The sequence below is a fragment of the Canis aureus genome, chromosome 20, assembly GCF_053574225.1.
Source record: "Canis aureus isolate CA01 chromosome 20, VMU_Caureus_v.1.0, whole genome shotgun sequence".
Lineage (NCBI taxonomy): Eukaryota > Metazoa > Chordata > Mammalia > Carnivora > Canidae > Canis > Canis aureus.
The window spans coordinates 54731715-54750861 of NC_135630.1; the positions used below are offsets into that span (position 1 = coordinate 54731715).

A 19147-nucleotide genomic window follows, 5' to 3' on the forward strand; every position below is an offset into this window, starting at 1 on the left:
TTTATCCATTCATTCACATGTAACATGCTACAATTTGCCCTCAAACTATGTGCCCTCAGACTAAGATTCTGCTCACTTTATGGAAAACAAGATAAAAGAGTGAGGTTATTCCTTTGGTAATAGAATCCACTGAGTAGATCAAGCAGCCATTGTCCTACTCATTTCCCTGAACTCAGGGCTCCTGGAAGAATTAAAAGTTAAAAAAGAGGGGAGGGGATACACTTGGCTTGCTTCTATGAAAGTGTGTCCATAAATCTCTACAAAGTATAATATAAAAAAGGTAGGTGTGACGCTTCCAAAACTGAGACTATTGTGGTTATTGAACTCATTGGTTTTCGTCCTCTCCCTTAGAAATGAGTACTTTGTAAGAGGTTTTATCAACAAATTACAGCTTCGAACTAACACCATCTGTAATCAGGCCCTTCATCTGGAGAACTGGGATCAGCATAGCTTTCCGAGAGTGCCAGTGGAGTTAGACGATGCTGCTGCCCCTTCGCAGAAGTGATTTGCCTCCCGAAGCACACATGGAACCACTTTTGTTTGTAACTCCTGTGACCAATATTATTCATCTTCACTTATACAAATTATCCAGTAAAAGGAAAACAGCATGTTTGAATAGTGAATGTTCAGTGTACTGTGCTGGAAGAGATTTATTGCCAGGAAGAGTTGAGTTCTAGGAATGCTGAGAGCCAGAGGGCGATGCAGGTGCCTTCCTTCACTAAGCTCTTGATGACTGGGGCATCCTCATAGAAGCCGTATGTTCAACATCTTGAGAGAACATGTGGCATTCAGAGGGACATGCTTAGGATATGAAGTGTTATTGAACAGCCCCTTTCCTCTTTACTGTTTCATTCATTTCTCATTGCTACTGTTTTAGCAACTAGCAGGTTCACTTGGCCTCCCCGACCAGTTTTCAACACACCAGTGTCTTGAAAACATTCGCAGATCTCTAAACCCATATATAGGTAGTTTTGTTCTACTGCAGATCCAAATGAATTCTTAAGCAGCTTCCCTAAAGTCTTATGCAAATACCTAAAATAATCCAAAGAGTGGTTTAGCATGTCTGTAATCAAATGTTCAGGTTGCGTTTCACTGACAAAATTATTCAAAAATATGGAGAACCTTACATAGATTTGTGCACATCTGGTACATAACGATGTTAGGGAGGATGCCTCTTGAATTCTGCTTCCCAAATAAAGTTTCTTCCCAAAAGAAAACTATTTCACCACCAAGATATTATATTTCCAGTGTTGCTCCAGTGGAAAGCAAAAAAGAAGACTTTTTGGATACTTCGTGTAGGAATCGTGTATCAAAAGAACAGAAGACTTAGAGCAAATTCTAATTATGAATAAAATCCAGTGACACACATACAGTGATATAGTATATACACTAGAGTGCAGTGATATACAATTATAATAAAGAGATATGCATACTAATATATATTGTTTTTTTATACTAATATATATATTGTATATAAACATATAATTATGTAACATTTAATTGCTATTAGGTCTATTTGTCATATTTAAGTTCAGCTTATTTAATCATATTCAGTGGTCATGAAATGTGTAGAATAATTTTAAATACCTGCTGATTTATTTTTCTTAGGACTAACTTTATTTCTATGTCATGCAAAGCATGGCTTTCTGGCTAGTTTCTCATGAATTCTTAAATTGTATTTACAAAATATTTATCCTGGTACTTTTCCCTCTTCTTTAACAGATCAAAACGCTTTGTTGCAGTCCCTTGAGAAAATAATACGTATTTTCACATTTCCTTTACTAAACAAAGTAAATGGTTTCATTAAGTTAAAAAAAAAAAAAAAAAGCTGTCAAATTTACCAATGAACCTTTAACTTCAAAAATGTTTCTCCCCATTGTAGTTGGGTGGTCGAAAAACAAAATTCAACTGAGCAAATTTAACGATTAAATTAGCTTTATTCAGTGATTCATGAATTAGGCAGCATCCCATCTAGCAAGCAGAAAGGCGCTGGGAGACTGACTTTTATAGGTAAAAAGGGGTGGGACAAGGAAAGGGAGAATGATCTCATCTTTCTTTGGGGGACAGCAGGGATCTATCAGATGGATTACTTCACCAGTGCTGGCCAGGTAATTCCAGAAAGACTAGTTAAAGGACACACTCTGGGGAGACGCTGAAACTACAGTTAGGTTAGATAGGAAGTCTTGGTTTACAGATGAGGAGCTTAGCACAAGTGACTCTATTTGGGCCTGTCTTTTTTTTTTTTTTTTTTTCTTTAACAGGTGTGAGTCAGAAACCATTGGAGACACAACCATTGGAGTTTTGTGATTACTCATTTGGAACAAACTCAAAAAATGCACTGTGAGCGATTTGTTATCGCCTATCCCTAGTTTAAGGCAATCTCCGTGTCTGCATCTCATACCTTCCTCACTCGATCTACCTATTACTTTCTCAAGCAGTGGTGAACTGGAAGCACAGTCTTTGATATGCTAATATAATTACTCTTTTCTTTTCTTAGAGAATAAACATTACAAAGAGGCTGTGACTACACAGCGTCTGGATTTATCACCTACAAACAAGTACCAAATTGAGCTAAGCCTTGAATTTTTAACTTTCAAGTGCCAAGTCTTCAAACTCATGTATTAATTGTCGGGGCCCCACAGTTGCTGCCCCGTTAATGAGATCAAATTCTCCATGGTTCAAACCTTGCTCGAAATTGAAAAGCTGTATAGTACTAACAGGTTTGGGCATATGTAAATGTGTTCTCCAGTTGTCAGCCTGTCTTTCAATCTTACTTCAGGAGTAAGTCACTCTTTCCACCAGCTTCTGTGACTTTCCAGTTTCTGTCACTTCTCACTTGTTACCCAGAAGAAATCCATCCTGCTGCAATGGGTAAAACATTCTTTATCTGTCTCAAAACAGCTTTCCCTATTATTTGCATTTTCAAACCTTTTTCTAAACACATCGTGCATCTACTCAGCTGTTTCCAAAATGATGTGCGCTGGGGGACACCTTCATTGAACCAGCAATGGTAGCAATAAATGTCTTGCTCCTCAGAGAATTTATGAGTTCAAAATCTCATGGTATACGTGGAGAGTTTAGATTATAATTTTTCAATATTCCTTCCTGTACATTTATCAAAAACGAATTTCATCTGCCACTGGGCTGCCCAATTCTCCAGTATGATTAGAGCCATCTGGAGCATCTCCCAAACCTCATTAGTTTTTAACTAACCAAAATAGTTTAGTGTTGTCAGAATATTTCACCGTCTCTCTGTTTATGTCGTCCTCTTCATCACTAGTAAATACTCTGAAATACATAGGTCCCAACACCAAAAGCCACCACCCCATCTTTCAACTTCCTGCGAGAAGGAATACCCATATATTATCAATAGTTGTTTTAATCCCTTAGTCACTTTTCACAAAACCTAAATATTCTGGTTCAGTACCATGACACCTCCTAAAGATTAGTAAACACTGGAAAATTGGTACGATGGTAAAGAAGTAACATTTCATTTCCTACTAACCTTTGCCAATCGGAAATCAATAATCGAGAAAACAGAGGAAAGATGATGACAAAATTTGGGAAATATTTACCAACTGATTCTTAGCAGTGTTCACAGTCAAGTCTTTTGTAATGTCAAACAGCAGAAGACAACGCATAATGCCCTTCTCATCTCTAAGAACAGCAGAGCCTTCCTTTAAGACCTTTAAGCCTCTCCTGAGTTATGACTTTCACTTTGGTTCTAGATATAGATTAAATACTCTGACCTATCTATATTTCTTTTCATATACTTGTGAAATGTTAGCCTAAGATATTATCGTATTATCTACTGAATGTTACGACACATGAAAACTATTAAATCCAATGTGATTATTAAATTGGGTCAAATTCTAAAATTATTATTTATCACTCTAATGTATGTGATTTATTATAAATAATAAATGCATATAATATCCTATATGTATCATATATGTACCTATATATCATTAGCAAAATGCCATAAAGGAGGAGATAATAATTAATTATTTAAATCACCACCTAATTTTACTGAACTTTAAAGAGAGACAATTTCAGACTTAAATTACATAAATATTTTAGTCCTTTTTCTTCTCTAATTTATTTGAAAAAAATAATAAATCGCTGGGTCTTTTTATTGTGTTACAAAGTACATTATTACTATATTATCATTTTCTTATATTTTTCTATATCTTAAGAAACATATAATTGAGTAATAACAGGAATGTTCTGCAAGAATTGTGCCAAACCAAAACACATGTGTATGTGTGTATAAAATATTCACCAGTAAGAGAGAGTTCATACATTTTGCATAACTCACACCCCCATGGTATCCAGGCTGTATGTACATCCTAAGTAACGGGATGATCTAAAAACCAAATGCTCAGGTGTCTGTCCCATTTTTATGCTGCAGTTAGCAAACTATTTGCACTGGAAGTAGAAATATTAATTTTATATTAATTATTTCTTTGAACATGTTCTTTCCTGCCACTCATTATTTACTATATCATATATTTAGAAATGATGTCTAACTATCACGTAAAAACATACATATGTAAAATATTTAAGTATTTGTAAACAATTTAAAAATTAGTTAACAACATGATTTTGCTTTTTAAAAAGAATCATCCACTAAAAAAGAGAAAAAAAAAAAGAGTAAAACAAAACAACCAAAACAGCAATGCCCTCAGAAAAGATTTCCTTGTTTAGAAGTCTAAATATAGTTTAGTTGGATTTACAAAGGCGGAGCTTTACAAGTGCTAATAGTATGCCACTTATTGGCATGCACAGTTTAGTCGGATTTTTTCATTTCCATATGCATTCTGATTTCCAGCACATCCAATATGCACTGCTAACCTGTTGTCTTTACCTCCTTAATTATAAATCTTTGTAATTAAAAAAGTCAACCTTTACAATGATTCATTTAAATAAATTTAATTTAATCGATGCTTCTGAAATGAAAGACTTAGAATACCAAAAACAACTTTTTTCCCCGACTACTTTCAATAGTGGTGATCATTATAATAATAAGGGCTCATAAATTCCTTTTTCCCACCTCACATATTTCCAAACAGTTTAATGCATCTTATAGCACTTGCTCTTCCTGTTAAATGAATATGCTATGTTACTTGCCTTTGACCAGATGGAGGCAGCTTAGTCACCTAGATAAACAGTGTCTACTGTACATTAAAAAGAAATTGAATCCTTCCTTCTAGAAGAACACCACAGATGACTTGAAAATTATATGAATTTATCTTTTTAAAAACAGCAAATTTGGGTTAATTTTTTTACGTTCAACAGTCTTTTCAGTTGCTAAATAGTCCTTGATAACATGGCTGACATTACTGAGTAAGACCTTAATTGACTGGCACCTGCTACCCCAAATCTTTATCAAAAGAACATTCATGCCCTTCATTTCTAATGTTGTCATGAGACAGACATCTGATAATACACAAAATATCTTAGTCTCTTTTATAATGTACGTATTTAGCTGAATCATCCAGATCTTCATTATAGAAGTTCAATTACCTTTCACATATACAGTAAATATGTTAGGAAAAGATACATAAAATATAATGAAAGGGATTAATATCAACATGTTTATAAATACAATAATAGGATTTTTAAATAGATTTTTTGCCTAAGAATTCAATTAATCATGCTTTTCCTTTTTCCATCTGGTTACAGCTTATTTTTTGGTCCTAGGCATGTGATTTTGTCAAAAACCAACTTTTGTGCTTCAAAGCCAAATATTTGACTTTGGGATAAAGAGGAACAATAGCTCTATTGCTTGGCCGGGCAAAGGAGGCTACAGCAAACTATGGTCTTCAAAAAACCACAAGCCCCCCAGAGGAAGGGCCTGGGGGATTTTACAGGAAAATACATGATCTAACTGGTTTCAAATGGAGTTCTGTAAGCTGCCAGCCTCATCTGTCATGTTTTCAGGGTGGTACCTGGTTCCTGAAACAAAAGGTTAACAAGGGGAGAGGGGAGGTTTGCAGAAGAGAGGTTACCTTAAAATCCAGTAAGTTTGCTGGAGCATTAGCGCAGCCATTTTTATTTTTGCTCAAGCTCATGCTTTTGAGCAGTTTCAATTTTAACTGTGTTAGACCTAAACCTTTACCAACTAAAGTAAGCAGCTGAGTTTCCTAACTTGAAGTCCTCATTTGTCCTCATTAGTGAAAAGATTTTAAAGCTACCCACCATTTTTCTTTTGCTTGGTAAATTCATGCTTTTATCCATAACCATTCAGGATTATCTAAATACAATTTCATATTTTTTGCCCCAACTTTAATTTAGAAATATTTCCAACTCCAGAAAGTAGTCTTTACCTAGGCTCACCAACTGTTAACATTTTATAACATTTGCTGAAACATTTGAGAATTACTGAAAAACACGGTGATATTTTATTCCTCAATATTTAAGCATGTCTCCAAAGAACAATAGTATTATTCTATATGAACACAGTGACATTTTCACAGTAAGAAAAATTAACATTAATAGACACTGGTATATGCTATGTATCTATATCTATCTATCTATCTATCTATCTATCTATCTATCTATCTTAGTCAATATTCAGATTTTCCCAATTGTCCTAATGGCCTTTAAAGCTGGGTTTTCCTGTTTTCTTTCTTAGTCAAAGATCTAACCTGGTATCATTTTTTAAACTTAGTTATTTATTTCATGTGAGAAACTGAAGAAGTGTTCAAAAACCAGCTTGTAATGTTAAAGAACATATATGAACCATCAAGAAGTGACCCTATTACATTGGCCAAATTAGAGACAACTTTCCCTAAAATAAATATTGACACAAATGGATTATAAAACAGCTTAAGCAAAGGATCCATGAATGTTTACTATACTAAAAACAATTGTCAATTAATAATTAAATTTAATTATTAAATTGGGTGACATGAAGTGGGGAGCTTTTCCTAACAGATCACTTTCTACTAATATATGTAGAAGAAATAAAAGATAGAAAGCCATCACATTGCCACAAATATAAGGATGATTACATAAAGTGAAAACTATCTATGTATGCTGAAATTGTTGCTGAAAGACAGTTGAAAAATAGGCCACTCCGATAGTCTCATTTCATCACCCCATAGATTACTTACTAACACACACACACAAAACAAAACAAAACAAAACAAAACAAAAAAAAAAAAAAAACAGTGAATGGAGAAATCTTGTGGATTACCTGAGCAAAATGATTAAAGTCAGCATCACCAAAAATGGTACAAACTGTCATCATGTGTCCTCTGATGTGAAAGGACATAACATCGATTTAATAACAGGTTCAAGAAAGACCTGCAATCTGTTTTGCAATTGGCAATAGCACAACAGAGCCTGAGAAGTTTATCAGAGCTGGGGCAACTAGCTATTTAATTCATTATGCTCATTTTGTTTTGATGGCATGTATATGTTGTCTGATTCACAATTACAGGAGAAATAAAACCCCTTTCTAGTTAAAAATCCGCCTTTCCAATGGAAAGGTTGGGTAAAATATTTAGATATTTCTGAATATGCAGATGTTCTCTATAGAACATCGGTCCAGATGAGACTCAAACTTTCAATTTCCCTGGATTGTTATTTCTTTAAAAGCTTCAAATATATAATGAGGTGAGCAAGTTCTATGATTTTTGGGATTAGTTTTCCTCCTCACATAAAAATAAACTTGGGTTTTGAATCTTAAGCAATGGACAAGTGACACAGTGCTCACCAATCCGTTGTCATGCCCTGGAAATTTGCTTATTAATTTTAAAAAGATGATTGAAAAATAAATTATTATATCAGATAGATAGATCTCCTCAGTTTTAAGGTACATTAACTAGAGACAACAATAATCATATATCTTTACTGGAAAAAGAAAAAAAATCATTGTCTCCAAATAGTCATCAAGGCATCTAAATTTTAGTTTTGTTCACCTTTAAAGGACTTATTTTGTAGATACTCTGTTTTAATTGGGAAAAAAAAAAGTCTCCCTTTTCCCAGGCTGCCTTGGTGCTTTGGCAACTTAAATACAGAAAGAATTTTTTTCATGGTGAAAAGACCATATAACCCCATGAAAACCAGGGTTTATGATGGCCTTCAGCAACAGCACTATGCATGGCGCCTCTATAATTTTATTTGATCCAGAAAAAACAGCTTAAGTTATATAATGGACATTCTCTTCAAATTTCCTTTCTTTGCAGGCTTGCACATGTATTGTTTTATATATGCCAATGTCAGCCTTTGTGATACAATGCTGCCAAAAATACTCTTTGATGAATGCTAATAAATTCAAATGCCTATATTACCCTGTAGTTTTTAAGGTTGGGGGTGGGAAAGAACAAAAGCCAAGTCTGGATAAATTATAGTCTACACTTGACATTGAAAATTGGGCCAAATACTCAAGGCTTCAAAAGATGGAATCTATCCAGTCAGAATACCTCCTTCTCCTCCTGTCCATGTTAATCAATGGGACCGCCTAATATAAAAGTCTTTATAGTGCATACCAGCAAATATGGGATCATACATTACAACACAATAATCTATAGTTAATGGAGGTGGAGAATTTAGCAAAGTTCCATGACATGTTAGAATAGCATATTATTATAGCCATGTTTCTTTCAAATGAAACTTGTCGCACGTGATCTTGATCTGAAATATTCATCTATTTCAACACTAGAACTAAACCTAGGCTTTCTCTCTTGATGAAGAGCGTAGAATTTTCCAGTCTCTATTTGCAAACAGTCAATTACAGAAGTTATTGCAGATCATTACCCAAGCGGAACAAGTCACATACTGCACCATTAGTAACATGGTGACTATCTATTGTGACTATCCTTGGGGCATTTCATTTTTAAATTATCTGGCTTTTTTCCGATTAATTCTAAGTATTGTGTCAAATCATTTGAGGATCTCATATATCAGTTTTCAGGATCTCTAAGCCCTTATAAAAATATGGCCGGGTAAGACTGAAAGAGAGTTAACTTATATAGGGTGGCAATATAAATTTTCACCCAAAAGGGATACTTCCCCCCCCCCCCAAAGGGACATTTTTGAAAGCAAAGAAGATGGTATCCAGACAGGACGTCATGCATCTGCGACTATCCTGCAGGAAAATGGGACCTATAGCAACTCAATTAAGATAACTCTTGTGTAAAATTAAATGAATCAGAACTATAATTCTATCAAATGCCAGACTTGAGTCTCCAAAGCCTTTTCCTCTATACTTTCCAATATATTATGACATCAACCCAAACTTAAATTGTCTAATGTGACAATTATCTAAACTTTGACATCTCTCCTGACTTTCTTCTTTTTGTCAATGTTAAACATCATTTTCCCAAACAGTTTCTTTAGGAAAAATACATGTAGTCTGGCACTGATAATCTTCATTTGTCTGATTATAGTTTGCATTTTATTCATTATATGACATTTACGTATAGAATATTCCTTATTTGTCAAATCCTGGAGGTATAGCCTAATAAGTCACATTTAATATTCTTAGATTTCTTAATTTTCCAACCAATTTTGTTTATGATTATAATTGACAACTGCCTTAACACTACTGAGCTTGTGCATCTTATCCTATGTTTATTGGACATTTGTGTGTCCTCTATGAAATATCTGTTTATATCTTTTACCATTTTAAGATTGAGTGGTTGTCCTTTTAATTTTTTGACTTGTAGTTCTTTTATATTTCAAATATAAATTAGTTATATTGTTACAAATATGATTACCATTTTTATGCTTGTGTTTTCACAAGCATTTCTTTTTTTTTTAAGAGTTATTCATTTATGAGAGAGAGAAAAATACAGAGTGGAAGGAGGGGCAGAAGTAAAGAATCTCCAAGCTGACTCCTTATGGAGCTCAGAGCTCGACCTGGGTTTGATTCCACAACCCATGATATCATGACCTGAGCTGAAATCAAGAATCTGATGCTTAAGGGACGCTCAACTGACTGAGCCACCAGGTATTCCTGTTTTTACCTTATTCTTGATGACTTTGGTTGAACAGAAACTTTTAAACGTAAGGAGGTCAAGCTTACTAATCTTTCCTTTTATGGTTTTACATGTATATTTAAGAAATTTTTCTCTATCCCCAAATAACAGAAAAAGTTATCTATATTTTCCATTTAAGTTTTTAAATGAATCTCTAACACTTATTTATAATTAGTTCTCTATATGTAAATAAGTATCAGTTTGGCAAAAATTGAATTCTTGACTGCTGTGAAGTCTTCTGTTCATTTACTTGATTTGTATCTCCATTTATTGTTCTTGTTAGTGCTTTCCAATATGTTTATAAAACTCTCCACAAAAGTTTAGTGTGGATTTCCTTAGATTTATTCCTAAGACTCCACTCATTGGTCTTTGTTACAATTAAATATGGTACTTATTTTCAAATTTTATTCGTTGTTTGTTGCTGTTGAATAGAACTTCCATAGATTTTTATAGGCTTATCTTAAGGATATCTAGACACTCTTATTACTGTAATAAGACTGTAATTCCTGGGTTGGATATGTGAACAATCATAGCATTTACTGTGTTTCTTCTTATCCTAATTACTTGCCTGCATTTACTTCATTTTTTCAAATTTTTTTTTTCTGTGCTGGCTAGCGTATTTAGCACACAATTGAAAGTAGTGATAGTGACATCTTTATTTCTTCTGTCATATTTTCGAGGAAACACTTCATATATTTTCATTGAGAATAGTATTGGCTGTGTTTTTTTCATGGATACCTTTAATGGATTACTTGTTAAGAGATTTAATAACAAATAGTTGTTATTGTCAAATACATTTTTCTCTTCTTTTAAATTTATCATATGATGATTATCACACATTTCTGCTCCTTGAATCTTTTTATGTGGTAGATTGACATTACAAATTTTCTAATTTTATCCAACCTTAAATCTGAAATAACTTCAACTTGTTCAGATTGATAATAACTTTTTACATCATAGGATTTGACTTCTGCTTGTGAAGACTTTTGTTCTGTATTCACAGCAAGATTGGCCTGTACATTGTATTCATACCATTGTCTATCATTGTCTAGATTTGGAATCAAGATTATAACTGGCTTAATGCGAATAACTGTGAAGTGTTCTAACTTGCAGTTTGCTTCATATACTTAACATTATCTGTTCATTGAAACTGTAGAGAATTTGCTGTAAAACCATTTGGACCCAGGGTTTTCACCCAAGGTTTTTCACATTACTTCTGTTTCTTAAGTAGAAATACTTAACTTTTTTATTTTCTAATGCTATCTTTATTTTGCTTTTTTTTCCATAGATTTCTATTTTTTTTAATTGTTTTAAATCATTTAAATTTGTTTTTATTTTCCTCACTGCTCAAATAGGACATTATTTCATTTAAATTTCAGCCTTATTTATCTTCTAATACACGTATTTAGTTCTATAAATTTTTATTTAAGATCTCTTTTGCTCAATTTCTCAAATTGTAATATAATAGCAATTATATAATGTTACTAAACATTTATGTTAAACATACAATATATTCTTATAAACTTATGATGCTATTGTAAATGGGTTTGCTTCATTTTCCAATTGTTCCTTAGTATACAAAAATTATTGTTGTTTTTTGACTTTGTATCTTTGTATCAAAATATTTTATGTTTCTTTTATGAACTTATTTTTGAACATTTATTTACATTAACAAATGCATAGAGATATTTTATTTTATATTTTTGTTACTTTTAGCAATACTTAAATAATACTTCTGCAATTTGTTTTCTGTTTGTCATTTTCTTCATTATTGATGTGTACTAAATTACCAGTTTATATAGATATGCTACACATTTTGAGAAGAATGTATGATCTTTAACTGTTGTGCAACAATTAAATAATACAAATTATTTTAATGTCTAATAATACAGGACTATTAGTTTTTCATTTCACTTCCCATTTCTTCATTATTAATTATAAGTAGGTAAGTAGGTAGAACATATCCTAAAGCTTAAACGTGAAATATGTTTAAACAATATATTTAATAAATTAAATTGAAAAAATATAGACTATTTACATATATGTGCATATTTATACACTCATATACATATATAGTGTGCTTATGTTCTTTCAATTCACTTTATTAAATATGTTGTTCAAATATTTTCTATAGCTTTATTCATTTTTTTCTGTCTAACTTATCAATGATTGAAAAAGGTCCCTTGAACCCCCAAACTATGATTGAAAATTTAAAATTTATCCCTATAATTAAATCATTTGATTTATATATTTTATTCCATAAAATAATAATATTCAAGTTTAAAGTTCATTTGTGTTTTCTGTGATTTTTTTTTATCATTACATTGTGACTCTCTCTATCCATAACAATGTTTTCCTAAAGACCACTTTGTTATTAATATGACTACCTCATGGTGTTGAGTTTTTAATTTTTTTAATTTAAGATTTTATTTATTTGACAGAAAGAGAGCACAAGTAGGGGGAGTAGCAGGCAGAGGGAGGAGCAGGCAGAGGGCTGAGTGGGGAGCCCAATGTGGGGTTCCATCTCAGGACCCTGGGATCATGAGCTGAGTGGAAGACAGATGCTTAACTGACTTAGCCACCCAGGTGCCCACCGATTTTTTAAAAATTATATTTATGTTATGTTTTAAATAAGTTTGCTCTCAGCTCTTTATATATTCTAAATAGCACACATCTGGATTTTAAGTAAATTATAATGTGGAAACCACTGTCTTATAAGTGACAAATTCAATACATTTCTGTTTATTGAAATTATTGTTATATTTGAATTTGTTTCTAATATTATTCTTTTAATCCAACAGTTCTATCTTCCCTTATAATCTATTACTTCTTAATTTTTTATTTGCTATTTCCTTGTGTATCTTTTTTCCCTTACTACTTTCTTCCTACGGATTTGGGAATAGCAAACCCTATCATTTTAGTCTTATGGTGGTTACCCTTGAAATTTGACCATGTATTTTCAATCTACCCAAGTCTAATGATAAGCAATTTCTCACTCTCATTTCTTAATGGCATAATGCTGTTAAAACTCAGAATACCCTTATTTCAACTCGCATGCTGTTTCTGCCCAGTTTTGTCTCTTAAAATATGTTAATACCATGTTAGACATTATTTTTTATTATCATTAATGAAGATATTTTTGTTTCTAATTATATATTTGCTTACCAACTTATTCTCTCTTCTTGCATATGGTATCATTCTCCCAAGATTATTTTCATTTTTCTTGAATAAATTCTTTAAAAGCTCCTTTAGTGCAACTTCTTAACATAACCGCTCTATCTTTATTTTATCTGTATATTTTTTCATATCAATTTGTAATTTAAAAGATGCATTTTCTAGCTATACAATCAGGAGTAGAAGTAGTTGTAGTAGCATTTGAATATAGTTTTACCTCTCCCTTATTGATATTGAGAAGTCTATTTTAATAAAAATGTTTTTTAATCTAGGTGATCTTCTGTTCTAATCTGATTGCTTTAAAAAAATTTTTTTTGGTAACCTACAATATCACTTACAAAATCCTTAGCCAGAATTTCTTTTTTTTAATCCAGTTTAAAATGAGTTGTATTTCTGAAATCTGTAGATTCATATGTATTTTTAAAAATAATTATATCTTAAAACTTCTCAGATGTTACTTCTTCAAATATTGTCTCTCCTGAATCCCATTTTCTCCTTCTCGAACTCAAATTCAATTGTACAAATAACTGAAAAAAAAAAAAAAAAGGTGACATTTACCCTCTTTCATAAATTTCAATTTTTTACCATGGTTTCCATATTCTGTTGTAAATTCTCCAGATATATTTTTCATTTCTTTAATTTTCCTTTCAGTCTACCTAATTTGCTGTTTATTATCATCAACGCATTTTGGAGATTATTTATATAAGTGTGTTATATGTATATACTTTTTAAGTTTAGTTTGCCTAATCAATCCTGAAAATTTCCTACTGCCTTTACTGCCAGTATATTTTTTTTAAATACTTTATATATTCCCTTGTGATTCTTGTGGAAGAATCAATATCTGCTTTTTTTCCCCTTGCTTTTATTAACTTTAGCTCATGTGTCTGGTGATCTCTGACTATAAGTTCATATTTGCTTGACTTTTATCTGTAGCCATTTTAGTCTTCTTCAGTAAGATCTTTCAACTGGCCCAAGAGATGGTATTTCTGATGACAGATCCCTGCATTGTATCTGCATGTTCCCTCAGGGCGACTCTGTTTCTTGCTTCTAGATATTTCAGACACCCAGTTGAATCCATTTTTATGGGATGTCCTAGGGACGTTCCCTTTTTATTACAAACCCATCAATACATTCAAAAAGTAAAATTTATTTAGATATAGTAATTACACAAAAGGAGGTAATCCTGGAGTTTTTTGTTTGCCATACTGTCAAAAATAGAAGTCCACGCCTACATATATCTACATAACTTTCCTTTCCCAGATTTCCACACTTGCTTAGTTATGTATACATCGTATGCTGCCCTAATACTTTGTAATGGAGATGGAGACCCATCCTGTGTGTTTTCACTGCAGCATCTTCTTATATTAGCTATTCTATAATTGTGTATATAAACTTTAACACTGGAGCCTGCTATGGAAAAGTATTAATATCTCCTCCTGGTAAAGCATTTCAATTTAAATTAACTAATATGTTACAAAGTAGGAAAGGTAACATGTGTGTTATGTAGAACTCATTTTTTTTTCATTTTTGTATTCCCTGAATTTAGCACATGGCTCTTGTATGGGAGTCATCTAACAAATGTGTACTGAATGAATATAAATATGTACAGGAGGAAAGAAATGAGGGAAGAAAGGTAGTAATGAAGGAGGAAAGTAAAGAAGGAAAAAGGGAGATAGGGAGGAAGGTAGTGGCACAGTTCTCAAATAAAAATCCCTATTTCACATAATATATATATTATCTAATAATAATTTAATATTAATTTTTAAAATTAATTGTTTAGATATAAAAGTTAAAGTGACAAAAAAAGTTAAAGTGACCAGAGAGCATAATGATTTATCTGTAATGCATTTATTAATTTTATTCCATAATGACGCACATTCTTCTTCAGATCTGCTTATGGATTATGTTGCAAGTAGGTTAAAGCTTATATAAATGTAAGTATGAGTAAGTTTTCAAAAAATTCTCATTAAAAAGTGCTATGTCCTCGGTTATTATAGTAAATCCAAACCGTATGATGCTGTAGTGATAGGAAAAGTATTAATTAGTCACACTTCTTATTGTGAATCCATTATCCATAATTCATTATTATAATATTTTCTCCTGAATGGTTCATTTTATTCAAAGTTTATAAGTAATAGTTGACAATTTGGCTGATAAAAATAAAAAGATCTACTGGTCAGGCTATAGTTCATTTAGAGTCAATTTAGTTTAGTTTAATAATAGATATAATAAATATAATCTCAATCTATCATTTGATCTTGAAATTTCAAAGATATTCTGGAGATCCTTAAATAATTGTTTCATACATCTGTGTTTTCTAGATTGCCTATGGCATCTTTTAGGAACTGATTCTCATAAATCATATATAAGTGGATAGGATATGAATCTTCAAAAATATTAAGCAGTATTATAACACACTTAGCCCATGTCCGTTAAACTAAAGCAGAATTCTAAAATTCTATCACTGCCAAAACTCAAAATAACTCTTTTTGGGTTCTTATATAACATTATTCCAGCGCTCACATAATTATTCTGGCGGGTATTAAGTCCCACTAAATTCTGCAATTATGTGGGAGTGTGTCCTGATATATTGTTAGTATTGACCTATGTTATTGTGAGTTGACAAATCTGTACACGTGGCTGGGATCCACCCTACTTTAAAGCTAAAGAAATGTTGTCAGTGAATTAAGGAATTTCAGATATGTAATAGCTTAGATGAAAAGAAGCACTAATTAAATGATAAATAGATGAATTTTGACATTTTTATGGTGTGTATAGTAACATGTTTATAAGCTCGTATTCTGAATTACATGTTTACGGAGGGCAGATACAATTCCTAGTGAAATAACAAGCAATCAATTGCTACCATTTTATTTTAATTCAGTTCAAGAATAATTTGCTATTCCCTTTTCTGTTGAATCGATTAAGGAACACTAGTAATTTACTCTTATTACTTTACAAAAAGGTTAGTATAAAGTTATAATAATTAGTCTTAAATATATATTTTTCAGTATTTTTTTATAAAATAGGAATTCCTGGGGCACCTGGGTGGCTCAGTCCACTAAGCGTCCCACTTAGTTTCAGCTTAGGTCATGATCTCAGGGTCATGAGATCAAGCTCTGCATCCAGCTCCATGCTCAGTGGGAGTCTGTTTGGAATTCTCTCTCTCCTTCTGCCTCTCTCCACATATGCACACATACTCTCTAAAATAAATAATACATCTTAAAAAATAAACAAATCAATAAATAAAAATGGGAATCTCTATTAACACAGTAATAATAATGACAAACATTTATAAACTATTTTCATTTATTAATCTTGTTTATCTTTCATATTAACTCTGTGAGTTGGACTGACATCATCAACCTTTTTTTTGCTAAAGTTACTGATATTTATAAAAGTTCAATAATGTGCCCATAGTCATACAGCCCTCACACAGACAAAATGAGGACTTTAATTCAGGCCTATGGTTCTAAACCAATTATACCTCCCATTACAACACGGTTATTATTTTTTTCTCATAAAATTTACATCAGATTATTCATTATGGTTTTTTTTTTAAGATTTCATTTATTTATTCATGAGAAACACAGAGAGAGAAAGGCAGAGACATAAGCAGAGGGAGAAGCAAGCTTCCTGTAGGGAGCCTGATGTGGGACTTGATCCCAGGACCCTGGGATCATGAGCTGAGCCAAAGGCAGGCACTCAACCACTGAGCCACCCAGGTGCCCTCACTATGTTTGATTAGGAGTAACCCAATCAAAATGTGTATATAGCTCATCTTTATGACAATTGATATATAAATATTTTTCAAACCATAAAATATATTTCAAAAATAACAATTTCTAAAACCCATGTATTTAGAGTTAGATTTTTTACCAATTACACCCACTATAATTATTACCACTATAGTGGGTTTTATTTTTATGGTCCCATTTCTTAAAACAATTAAGGCTTCAAATGTTTATAAAAAGCATTTATAATATTTAACATATTTTTTAGTTTTCTTCCTTTGCAAAGAAAAAACTTAGCATTTTCTTCACTGAGTTACAAGGACTTGAAAAAATTATTGTTTTCCATTTTGCTTTTTTTTTATCCCAAGCATTTAGCTTTAAAGGCTTTTCTGGAGTTTTGTTTCTATGAAAGCACTTTGGATCATAATTTATGAGGTAGGTTGAATCAGATAATAATGTATGCCATTTATACTTTATCATACTCACATAGCTTTATGGGTGTGTACCTTAGAGGCACAGAGGCAAATTTTTATTAACACATGTTTATACATAATTGACCAATTGGGAAGTGGTAAGAAGTAATGGCTGTGATTTACATAGACTAAGAAATGTCTTAGAGCACCTCACCCTGTCTGGAGCCCCCACTGTGACAGATGAGCCAATGCCTGTGGGGGATGACAGCATGCTATTTATGGCATTTCCTTCTGAGACAATTAAGTAACATATGCCAAGACCATAGGGATTATCTTTGAGCTACACAGTATGTAACTCTATCTGAAGAGAAATATAATATTTTACAAATTTGACAAACCATAAGAAAGCTTAAATTGATTCACCCATTTTAATAAATGCAATAACTTTTTTGTGCCATAATAAGATTTATTTCTTGATAAGGGTATGTTATAAAAAATTAACATGTTATATACATGTATTATTCAGAAAATATGGCATATTTATTTTGTTGGGGTACAATGTTCATAATGAACTCTTACACAGGCAACTTATTTTAACAGCTGCTTTCCCTTTCCGTATTCAAACCAAACCAAATGGAAAAGTTGGTTCACTGTAGAAATAAAGACTAATTTCTTATGGTAGAACTGCACTATTACTCAGCATGCTATAATTTAGAGAAGACAATGAGCTGACCTCAGTGAATGAGCGGTAAGGAAGGGGGTATTTAGATATCAGGATGGTTATCACTCTTGTAACATTGTCTTCAGTGACAGAGCTGAAGTTGACTCAATGTAGTTCTGGGTTTATTGGGAGCATTTATATAACCCAAGCTATGGTTTCTCAGCACTTTAGGTTTACTCTTTCCATATTATAATTAAAGTCCTTGAGAGCTAGGGAGATTTATCTCGAAATGCAAGTTCCTGTTGGAAGTTGCTTATAAATTAGGAAGAATACATTAGAGAATGCTAGGAACAGAATCAGTACAATGAGGGAGTCCAGGATGGTGGAAAAAAATTGGAATTCACCTCCTCTCATGGACACACTAAATCGACAGCTACATATGGATTATTTCCCTCTGAAAAAAGGATCTGACAACTAGACAAAATGCCCTCTACAATAAAAGATAAAATGACTGCTCTGAGATAGGAAAGAGGCAGAGAGACACAGTCTGGCCAACCGCGCCCCGCCAAACAAACAAAAACAAAACAAAACAAAAACAGTCTGGTGGTTGGCAGCACACAATGGGCGGGGGGGATTCTCAACAGACAAGCACTTCTCCAAGAGAATTAAGAGCCTGGTGCCCACATCAGGTATCCTCAACCCTGGAATCTACACTGGAGATATGAGACCCTAGTATATCTGGCTTGGAAAACGATGGAGTGGACATCAAGGATCCCAAAGTGCTGTAGGAAACTGAGATTTCCCTCTTGGAGGGCTCATACAGGGTCTTACTTGCCTTGAGACCCACTAGAAAAAAACACTTTGAAAAGCAGTTAGACTATATGGAGGGAGATTCATTTACTGACCTGTGGACATTGACTGGAGGGGCAGGGGACAGTTGAGATGTTCCCTAAAGATGAAGGTGCTGGCAAATGTTATTACTGCACTCTCCATATAACCTGCTAGCACCAGCAAGCAAGCTTTCACATGGCAGCCCCATAAACTTCCTGTGATAAGTGGGAATAAGCATTCATGGCACTTTGCTGAGGCTGGACAACATGGGCAGTCGGAGCACACCTCTGCTCCCTGGCTAGGGTAGGTGAGCAGGAAGAGTCATAGAGTTCTCTCAATCCTTAA

At 32.9% G+C, this 19147-nt stretch overlaps 1 long non-coding RNA gene across 9 annotated transcripts in view; it reads right to left on the reverse strand.

The window, feature by feature from the left end:
* Positions 1-19147, reverse strand: part of LOC144291824 (uncharacterized) — a 323842-nt gene that overhangs the window by 148005 nt on the left and 156690 nt on the right. The window contains exon 6 of one of the 9 annotated variants that reach the window (XR_013359385.1): positions 12775-13690. The exons of 7 other annotated variants lie outside the window; for them this stretch is intronic. This is a non-coding gene — a long non-coding RNA (uncharacterized LOC144291824). Of the gene's footprint in view, positions 1-12774; positions 13691-19147 lie in introns of those variants that run through there. One more of the 9 variants, XR_013359386.1, reaches the window with a different exon arrangement.